Source organism: Peromyscus maniculatus, chromosome 1 (genome assembly GCF_049852395.1).
Source record: "Peromyscus maniculatus bairdii isolate BWxNUB_F1_BW_parent chromosome 1, HU_Pman_BW_mat_3.1, whole genome shotgun sequence".
Classification (NCBI taxonomy): domain Eukaryota; kingdom Metazoa; phylum Chordata; class Mammalia; order Rodentia; family Cricetidae; genus Peromyscus; species Peromyscus maniculatus.
Window position 1 is genome coordinate 140229743 of NC_134852.1, and position 10399 is coordinate 140240141.

A 10399-nucleotide genomic window follows, 5' to 3' on the forward strand; every position below is an offset into this window, starting at 1 on the left:
TGTCTCACCAACAGCACCTACATAAAAAGCCCAGTGCTGCTCTGTGAATGCCTGTAACCTCAGAGCTTTGCCGGCTACCAGCCTAGCTCCAGATTCAGTGAGAGACCCTTTTTCAGTGGAACAAAGCAGAAAGGATAGAGAAGGATACCCAGTGTCTTACTCTGTTACCCATGGGAACACCTATACACACACACACACACACACACACACACACACACACACACACACACGCGCACACGCACACGCACACGCATGCACATGCATGCATGCACGCAGAAAAGAGAAGTGATGGGTTTTTAAGGTCATGCATAGTGGCTCATGGCTGTGATTCCAGCATTTGGGAGGCTGAAGCAGAAGGATGGCAAGGATGTATAGCCTGGACTATATACAAACCCTATCTTAAGAAACAGAAGCCACAATCAGGTTTTTACTCCGTGTTTTGTACCTACAGCTAAAGAAGAACTCTTGAAGTTCATTGTCCGTTCATTGTAACAGAGTCTAGATTTTTTCTCCTTAACTAACAAACTGCCTGCATGTGCAAACCAGAGTTCTAAGAACACTAAGAATACTCATTAGGTCCTCATTAGAAACTCCGTAAGAGAAGCACTATTATACATCATATATGACTCACCTTATCATCCACCCCACCAGGGGCAAGGATTTTTTTGTTGTTGTTGTTGTTCACAGATGGGACTGGGATTCTGAGAAATTCTGGAACCGACGCTGAATCTCACAAGGGGGCTCCTGAGTTGCACTCTGAACCCCAGTAAGGAGCACACAGAACCAGGCAACTCCTGAAATGGCATCTAATGTTGGAGTTGTCTCTCAGGACATGCATGCTGGAAAAAGCACTGGTTAAGATGTGCCAAGCCCTGGCAGAGGTGTGGGGTGGGGAACACACGTATCTTCACGCACACAAGTGTAGGCTTCAAACCAGAATGGTGCTTGTAGGTTCCAGCACAGGCAAGATGCCAGGAAATGGAGGAAAACCCTAGGGGCCAGCTAAATACCCCTCTAGCATCTATGTGGCCTCATTCTGCTAAAATGTGGTGACAAGGACATTCATCACTGCTTCTGGGAATATTTCTCATTGAGAAGAAGAAAGCTCTATTCACTCATGAACACCGTCTTCCAGATACAGGTTCCACTTGAATTTTCTAGTAGCAAGACTGTGGTCAGCCATACCTTCAAATGAGAGCCTTGACTTGTTTTCCCTTGGTCTCTGGGGTGACAATGTTGTTATGATTGACTAATGCTTTTTCTCAGGTAGGGTGGCTAGTCAAAGACTGCTGAGTTAAACTTTTCTCTCCAGTTGGTACCAGAAAATTACATGATGGAAATTCTTGTTTCTAATTTAGAAGCTTTCAGAGTCATTTTATAATAAATATCCATGTCTATATCTATTAATTAAAAATAAATGATGTGATTTATGACTTTAACATTGCTGTTTGGCTGTTGGGACCAATAATGTATTCGTGATCTTGGATTTATACTCAGATTTGTAGAGAGCTTGGGATAATAGTAGATTTAAACAGAAAGAGCAGAGTTATACTGCAATTTATATGGAATAATTAATTTTTCACAGGGGCCTAGAATGTGCACAATATGATTTCTGAATTTCCTTCATTTGGATGTGCATGTCAAAATGATTGATTGGAAAGTAGTTATTTATTCCTACCTAACAAACTGTCCAAAACACAGTTGCTTAAAACCACAACATGCTGCTTTTCATGGCTATGTAGGTCTACTGGGTTATTGCTGAGTCTTATCTGGGCATATTTATGGGGCTTCTAGCAGCTGGCCCTTCAGCTAGGTCTGGAGGGTCTAAGATCTTCCATCGTGCCGTCCTGGGACATTGAATGGACATTGTTGGCTGGGTTTTCCTCTCCACATGCTCTTGTCACACAGTCTCCAGGCTGGGCTCTGTTCCGTAGGAGTGGTAGCATTCCAAGGTGGTAAACATGAGGACTATGAGGTCTCCTGAGGCCCAGGCTCTGAAACTCCTTCACCTTGGGTCTTAACTCAGCTGTCTGGAGCAAGGTCTGGTGGGTACAGGTGTGGTTAAATAAATTTCATCTCTAAATAGGAGGGGCTGTCAAGTTATGCTCATTGTTTTTGTGTGTGTAGAATATGACCCCTTGCCCAGAAGTCCTAGCCTATTACACATTGGTCTCATGGTCAGAATCTTGTACTTTTAAATGCAGATGTAGCTGAGGTACCTCAGATGCTGTTCCTGAGGCGCACACAGCTTCCCTGGAATCAGGTACAAAGCTACAAACTTCCAGTACTACAACAACCTCGGTGGAATGGACAGGAGAACCCAGGTGAACCATTCCCTTCAACTGGGAGGCCTGTGTAGTTGCTGGTTTATTGTATTCTGAAATCTAGCCAGATACATATGGCCAGGTTCCCTACTCCAGGAATATGGAATAGTCCTTGACTCGGGCAACCCCTCCCACAGAGGTGCCGTCACCTGAAGCTCCCGTTGTTCTTTTATCATCGTTCTCTGGGACTTTGGCTCTGCCCCTGAGTAGTTCACTCTTTCCTGTAAAACAAACAAATAAAAAAAAAAAACATGGCACTTTTGTGGCTGCCTGCTTCCTGCTCTGTGAAATTGAGGGTCCAATGATTTTCTTTCATTTTGGACTGTCGTTGAGCCTCTTCTGGCCCAAGTTGGGATGTTTTAAACAATATGATAGCCTTCAGTGCTTTTGGTTTCTCTGGACTCTGGTTTTCTAAGACAGACTTTTCTCTACCTTGGGTTGAGTGGTGGATACTGTATAGGATACTTCGGAGCCTTCCTGTCTATGGTCTTGCTGAAGTCTACCCAAAGGATCTAACAGTCACAGTTTCAACAGAGTTAGTTCCAGCCCTTGGTCCACTTGGTAATTTCCTGATAGCTGGTTTAGGGTGTGTGTGTCCTTGGAATGAGAGGCAGTCTTATTTCCAATCACATATGTCCTGGATATTTTATATTTCCTCAGAGTGCTGCTTCTCGCCTCCTTGTATCCCTCTAGCTCCCTTTTCCTCTCCATGAATGTGTCACACACAGCGAGGAGCCAGCTGGCACCTTCAGTATTCTGTCCAGAGAATTCCCTGGCAAGCTCTCTGTATTCAGAAAGTAATGTTCCATATTGCCAGTGGTGCAGATGACAGTACGGCCTATTGTTTTACTGCTGCCTGACCTGGGCTGCTTCCAGTGGCAGCTTGTTACCCTCTCTCTAGCTCTCAACAAACGGTGACAGTCACATCTCTACTCTACTCCTAATCCAAAGCCAGTGTCATCAATTTCAGGCTTTTGTCGTGTCACACTTCACTTTTAGATGCCACTGGTGATAGTTAATTTTGGATGTCAACTTGACTTTGGTGTCCGGATATTTGGGCAAATGTTATTCTGGGTGTTTCTGCATGATGATAATAACATTTGGGTCAGTGGGCTGAGTGAGGCAGTATGCATTTCCCAATGTGGGTGTGGCTCCTCTAATCAGCTTTAAGGCTTGAATAAAAATAGTAAAGACAATAATAATAACAACAATAACAATAATAACAATTCACCTTCCTAAACAGACTTCCTCCTTCTGGACTGTATTGAGCTGGGACATTTTCCTGTTTTAGACTTGCCAGCTTTGGACAGGAACCTACACCACTGATTCATCAGTTTTAGGTCTGGCCTTCTTTCAACTCAGACTGAGACAACACCACCAGCTCTGCTGTGTCTGCAGTGTGTGGGCTGTGGAGTGTGGACTCCTCACCTCCATAAGCATCTGGGTAAATGTCTGACAGTGAATCTCTATGGTAAATCTCTCCTCTTTCTCCCTCTCTCCATATATTCATATATATATATATATATATCATATATATGCAGTTACCTATCTACCTACCTATCTACCTATCTATCTATCTATCTATCTATCTATCTATCTATCTATCTATCTACACCATTTCTATATAATATATCTGATTAACATATATAATTGGTTCTATTTCTCTAGAAAACCCCGATAAGCCAACTTCTATATGTTATATATTGGTTATATGAAAATATACCCGAAGCTTGCTGGCTTGAAATATGGACAGATGGCCTTTTGGAAAGAACCAGGTTGTACTGTTCCAGCTTTGTGGCCCTGTGACAACTACTGAACTGGTGGTGTCCCAGGAAAACTATAAACAAAACACGGGCCAGGCTAACCTGGGCTTGTGGACTCCTGACTTGAAACCACATGTTGCTGTGGGACGGTCTGTATGTCAAATTGTTCTGATTGGTCAATAAATAAAACACTGATTGGCCAGTGGCCAGGCAGGAAGTAGGTGGGACAAGGAGAGAGAATTCTGGGAAGCGGAAGGCTGAGGTGGAGAGACACTGCAGCCGCCGCCATGACCAGCAGCATGTGAAGATGCCGGTAAGCCACCAGCCACGTGGCAAGGTATAGATTTATGGAAATGGTTAATTTAAGATAAAAGAACAGTTAGCAAGAAGCCTGCCACGGCCATACAGTTTGTATGGAATATAAGTCTCTGTGTTTACTTGGTTGGGTCTGAGCGGCTGTGGGACTGGCGGGTGACAAAGATTTGTCCTGACTGTGGGCAAGGTGGAAAACTCTAGCTACAAATGGCGCCCAACGTGTTGGCAAGAGTTTCTACCTAAAACCTGAGAAAAGATTCTAAAATGGAGCTAAAAACAGCTTCCTAATTGTCTCTCTCAAAGGAGCGGCAGCCTGCCGGTTTGAGCTACTGGCGGGTTCGTAGCGTGCGAGCTTGATCTGCAGTATGGCGGGAATGAGGCCTCTGCATGTGGCACATTAAGCTGCATGGTGGATTTAGCCTTTGCTAGTACAAAACAAAAAGAGGTTTCTGGGCTACACACTGCTTGGATAAAAGCATAGACCCAGGATGGCTCCCAGAGCTGGCGGAAAACGTACCACCGCCATGTTGGGAAGCTGAAGCAGGCGGAGCCAGCAGCCACAGCGCCGTTTCAGGCTTAAAAGGCTGCAGTTTAAAGCAAAAGGCTCAAGGTAATATAAAAAATAAGCCACATAAAGATGGCTACCACAAAGAGAATCTGGATTATGTTCTCTTTGATATTCGTAACTGAAGAGAAACATTTGATTGCAAAAGCTGTTGAGTTATGCCAAAATGTGTATTTTAAAGGTACCTTAACTTCAAAATTTGGATGTAAGGATATGTTGCTTTGGAAAGGAGGCTCTGCTTTTGTTCTTACAGAAAGCCAGAGGCTATGGATTTGTTCCAGATTAAGATACATCAGGTTTGACCAGCCAAGACCCCCTGAAAGGTCTCCAATGACACCATGGCCCAGATGATCCAACATCCAGAATTGTTTCAAGGCAACTGGCTCAGATGATACGGTCTCACGGACTACTCCATGATCCTAAAATTTTCTTTGTTTCCCTATAAGATACAGCGCCCCCCTCCAGCAGGAAGTAGTAAGAGAAGCTACGCCCAAATTCCCAAATATACCAAGCTGACTTTGGAGATGTGTAAAAGTTAAAACCTTCCTTTTAAAAAAAAGAAAGGGGAAGTGCTGTGGGACGGTCTGTATGTCAAATTGTTCTGATTGGTCAATAAATAAAACACTGATTGGCCAGTGGCCAGGCAGGAAGTAGGTGGGACAAGGAGAGAGAATTCTGGGAAGCGGAAGGCTGAGGTGGAGAGACACTGCAGCCGCCGCCATGACCAGCAGCATGTGAAGATGCCGGTAAGCCACCAGCCACGTGGCAAGGTATAGATTTATGGAAATGGTTAATTTAAGATAAAAGAACAGTTAGCAAGAAGCCTGCCACGGCCATACAGTTTGTATGGAATATAAGTCTCTGTGTTTACTTGGTTGGGTCTGAGCGGCTGTGGGACTGGCGGGTGACAAAGATTTGTCCTGACTGTGGGCTAGGTGGAAAACTCTAGCTACAACATGTCTTTGCCTCTTGTGACTCTGTGAATTGGCTGAGAAGTTCTGTCGATCTCTTTGGGCTCCCTGCTGCAGCCTCTGCCTCAGCACTGGCTCAGTTACCGGGATGTTTGTGTTTAATGGGACCTGGCTCACATGTCTGAGGCTTTGGTCCTCACTATCAATTTGGTCTTTCCCTCCATGTGGTCTCTCACTATTGTCTGACCCGGGTGGAGCTGCTTTACATCGTGGCTGCAATGCTCCACTAGTTCGAAGCAGCTGGTGGGAGGTCCACTGTGACCTGGGCTTCAGAACGTGCACACATCTACCACATTCTACAGGTAAAGCCAACTCTGAGGCCACGCCAGGCTCAAGGGCCATTTAGGAGCCTCCATGTTGCCCTCCAGATTTTCCAGTCTCCCCCAGAAGTGAGTGGGATACCTTAGCTTTTCTGAATCTCCATCATAATCCACAAGGTCCTGTGCAGTGTTGGCCATGGCTACCAGTGTGAGTCAATGGTGGCCGCGTGACCAGGTGATTCATGAACCCAGATGCCTTATCAACATCTCCTGAGCTTTGGATGCTTAGTGCTTGCTCTGTTTGTGAGGGAAGCCCAGGGTAAGAAATAATTCACTGGAGGTTGCAAAGTGAAAACTAAAGAAGCTGCAGAAATCCCCGTCTTTGAGTTCAGGAAGACACAGCCCCTGACATCCTTCTTCATCCCGGTAGTTTCTGCCTGCACACCACACAGAAGGCTTTGCCTTGTGATCCCAAACCTATGGGAACCATGAAATTTTCAACCAGTTCATGAGCACTACCTGGAGGTGTTTCAAACTCTCTTGGTCTTCCCTGGAAAAATTCCTCCAGCGCGTTCATGACTCTAAAGTTGAAATCTGAATAATCTTTTGTATCTTGATCTTCACCAAAGCTTCCAGTTCCTTGCTGACCCTGTCCATCAGCTACTTCCAGAGGGATACCGATCTTGTTATTTTTAAATAAAATGCTTTGGGAAGAATCTGCTCACAGATGCATGTGTAGCCACAGCCCCCCACCCCTGCCGCCCTGAGCAGACAAACAATTACATCACGTGTAATTCATTGTAATGCATTTTTATCTTTAAAATATAATTCCATATGAAATATAAATGAATTAAATATAGAGAGAGCAAAACTGTGGTGAAATGTTTTTCTCCTGCTCCTTAAAATGCCTTTTTTTAAAAAAGTAGCCACATTGGAAAGACCTTATTAAAATGCATGTAATTAAATCCTCTGAAGAAAGGCAAATGTAATTATTTGCTTTTTAAAGGTGTTGATTTCTTATAACTCATTGTTTAAAGCTATTTGTCATTGCGAAGCCAGACATAGAGTTCATTTCCAAAGGTAACTGATACCACGGAGACGGCGGTGTGGTATTATCTGCCATGTGGACCTAAGAACTCGTGTTCTCTGAGTAGGTTTTAAATCAAAAGCGTTAAGCAGAGTTTAAGCCCCATGTCATTTTCAATTCCAAGCTTTAAAGCCATGAAGCATGGATTTTAGGATGGGGATGACAACTGGCCCTCCTCTGTAACAGACCCAGCAGACTGACTTCGTGGCTCTGTCAGTAGCTCTCTTAGTCTTACAGGCAGACAAGCTCTGAATGACGAGGAAGGTGTATGTTACATTAATAGCCAACAACTGGCTGGCTCCCGAGGATTTGCCGGCCAACCCTCCAGGGCCGGCTCCTGCTTCTGTCTGTCTGTCTGTCTGCCCCTCTCCGCCGAGGACTCCTCTCCCTGCTGGGCCACCTGCCTTTCTGTCAACTCCTTGCAACACATTTCTGAATTGACACAGTAACTGTAAAGTGCCCGCAATGATGATCTGCTTAGCACTTTCTGTAAGTCACACACCAGGCTACCCACTTTAATCAATGCTATAGGAACCCTGTGCTTCTCCCAGGGTCGGGAGAGTTCAACAAGCTTCCCAAAGGTGCATAGATATCAATGAGCAAAGCTTGGATTCCAACATAGATTTGACTCAGGGCCTGAGTTCCTGTCTATTGCAGCAGATAGGCGGATTATCTGCCTACCTTGAGCCTCTCTCCTTTCAAGGTCTTCCCGGGGAGATGCACCATATATGTCTAGGATCCCTTTCCCCGTGACTGGCACACACATTCAAGAAAAAAAAAAAAACATTTAACTGCTAGTTCAAGAAAAATAAGTCATTATTCATTGGATTAAAACATGTTTCTGAAAAGCCCATATTTTCAGAAAAAATTTCAGTGTCTCAGTACAAATGACTTTTTCGTTTCTTTTTTCTTTCTTTCTTTTTTTCCCCCAGCATTCATTTTTCAGTGGAGTCAACTCAAAACTTGCAAACCAGCAGGCCATGTTTGGAAGAGAGAGCAGAGGGATTTACTGAGCTACATCCATCACTTGGGGCACTGGACTATCAATGTCTCCTTCCATGTGCCACAATGCTCAGGATCTGCATGCAGGCCTGAATCATCCCCATCCAACAAACCCACTGTTAGACTTGAAAAATGGAAGGTTCTAGAACACTTGGAGGCATTTTTGGCTAAAAGGGGAAAAAAAGCATTTTTTCTTTTCCTTCTGAGGGAAGTAAAAGCAGTCATTTAATTGTGTAGTGAGCCTTCCTGACAGGCCGTGCCCAGCCAGTGGGGTCAGAGCCGGGGGGTGGAGAGTATAAACTGCCCTCCAGCCTATGAGAATTTCCTCCCTTCAGAGAAACTGTCATGAAAGCTTAATTGAGAGGTCAGTGGTCCCAGGCCAGGCAGGAGATAAGGCACTAGCCATATGCAGTTAGGTTAGCTTTGATCTGCCAGGCCTTTGGGTGCAGAAAAAAGCCATCCATGGGCTGGGGCTGGCTAATCTCCTTAAAGATAAGCTGGAACTATTTGGCTGGGATAGGGGGAGAGGGTGTCTGTGCGCTGGGGCCAGGCTAGCTAATGAGTTAGCTGGGGCTTGCCAGATCTCCCCATGCTCCCTGACCACACTGCTTACCACTGTCCCTCATCACACCACCTAATGGCTGGAGCTCTGGTCCTGATGATGCTTGTTCAGAGTCCTGAAGAGATACCCATGACATCCCTCCAGAGCTGCCAGCATTCCTTCTCAGGGACTGCTTTGGAAGATGTCCAGTGGTGGCTTAAGCATGACAAATCTAAGAAGCAACAGAGAGCTAGTCTAGAAGCCATAGGAAAAGGCCCAGAAGAGGGAAGGGGAGGGGGATGGAAGGAGAGCAGGAGGGAAGAGGTACACAGCTGAAGAACTTAGTTAATCCGAATCTCAGCGAGAAAGCAAGTGTATGAGAGAATATAATGTCAGTGCCACACTGCTTCTCTTTCTTCTTCCTGCTTTATGCTCTCCTTCTTTCTCTACAGCAAAGGGCTCATTTAATGGAAACTAGTTGGGATACATCCAAGGAGGGGAATCTGTCTGCCAGGAAAGACAGGTTTTCAGAAATCGGTCAGGGCTGCTTGACCTCCTGCTGCCTAAGACCCAGCCAACATGGTTGATTCCCAGTACAGGAATCTCCACAGGCAGGAAACACTGGGCCAGCTGGATGAAGAGCATCATGAGCACCTCAGAGAAGAGATGATCCACGCCACCGTCAGGACCAGGAGCCTGTGTATGACATCACAGTATACACAGGTGGTGTTTGGGGCATAGGCTTCACTGCAGTTAGCACAATTCGGAACACACCTGGGACCTCTAGTTGCCACACTCAGACACAATGACCTCACTCACCCAGCCAGAAGCCTTGACCCACCCACCTTCAGCCCTCCAATGACAGCACCCAGGCACTGGTGGACACAAGAGCATCTTTGCACTAGAAATGACAATGGAACAACCTTGATGCTTTCCATGTGTACCATGTGAGACTGAACTGTCTGGTACCATCTTTCTTTGGCCCTAAGATTCTATGGAATGTCACGAAATAGGTCAAGCAACCTGCCACTTTTAGGCTTTTAGAGCGGGGATCAGGAAGTTTACATGATGTAGCTAGCAAAGGTTGCCTTGCTGATAAAATACAAATACTACTACTTGGCATCAAGATCTTTGGGTAGAAATCAGAAAGCAGAGCAGAGTCACCATTATGCAAAACACCAATATTAGCTTCCACCTTAAAATGCCATTATACTTGAAAATGTAGAAAGGAAAAGGACCCCAGAAGACAGCTCTCATCCAGTCCAGCAATTCCCCTAGATTGTGGACATCTGATACCTATACCTCATAACACATGACCATCTCAGATGAACAGGTTCATGCTTGACTGAGGGAGCCTCTACCTTCCAAATTATTGCCAGTTGTCATGGCAAAGGAAAAGAGAATGTTTTTTATCCCATTCCAGCTCCTCATTGGTCAAATCAAGTCACATGATCACACTTAACATCAAATGGGGTCAGGACATTCCATCCTACTATGGGCCAGGGAAAAGAGGGGAGAGAGAAAGGGTAGATGTCTAAGTGGCCTTCCCAGTGTTTTTCTCATGAAGCTGA

The 10399-nt window shown here is 45.2% G+C and overlaps 1 long non-coding RNA gene across 1 annotated transcript; it reads right to left on the reverse strand.

Annotated features, from left to right (window-relative positions):
• Positions 1–296: 296 nt before the first annotated feature.
• Positions 297–10194, reverse strand: LOC143272375 (uncharacterized). Its single transcript, XR_013049888.1, has 3 exons — positions 10131–10194; positions 8901–9060; positions 297–2545 (listed from the first exon to the last, which is right to left on the reverse strand). It is a non-coding gene; the product is annotated as an uncharacterized LOC143272375 (long non-coding RNA).
• Positions 10195–10399: the final 205 nt, after the last annotated feature.